Source organism: Lipotes vexillifer, unplaced genomic scaffold (genome assembly GCF_000442215.2).
Source record: "Lipotes vexillifer unplaced genomic scaffold, Lipotes_vexillifer_v1.1 scaffold619, whole genome shotgun sequence".
NCBI classification, from domain to species: domain Eukaryota; kingdom Metazoa; phylum Chordata; class Mammalia; order Artiodactyla; family Lipotidae; genus Lipotes; species Lipotes vexillifer.
The window spans coordinates 650,008-650,425 of NW_006777082.1; the positions used below are offsets into that span (position 1 = coordinate 650,008).

The 418-nt window shown below is 24.4% G+C and overlaps 1 protein-coding gene across 3 annotated transcripts in view; it reads right to left on the reverse strand.

The window, feature by feature from the left end:
- The window catches only part of TUSC3 (tumor suppressor candidate 3), a 189,695-nt gene that overhangs the window by 187,947 nt on the left and 1,330 nt on the right, over positions 1-418 (reverse strand). The window lies entirely within an intron of this gene.

Sequence of the window (418 nt, forward strand, 5' to 3'; positions counted from 1 at the left end):
AAAAAAAAAAAAAAAAAAAAAAAATTGATGACTAATAAGGACCTGCTGTATAAAAATAAATAAAATTAAATTTAAAAATATAAAAATAAATAAATTTTAAATATGTTGGCAAGGTTATAAGATAAAAAAATTTAAAAAAAAGAAAAACTATGAAATCTAAGAAATGTATAGAAATACCAAATGCTAGGCAAAAAAATCGTTATATTTGTAAATACAGTCTTAATTTAACAGTGGTTCTTCACCAAACCCCTTACTAAAACACCACCAAGAACGTCACTAAGGCCTATTTTTATGTTAAAGTTAAAAAAAAGTTACAATAAAAAAGTTAAAGACAAAATACTGAGTTCAGAGTTGTTTCAGGCAAGGAGTAAAGAGAAAGAGAATCAGAGTTACTTGTATGTGAGGCTGTTTTTTCACT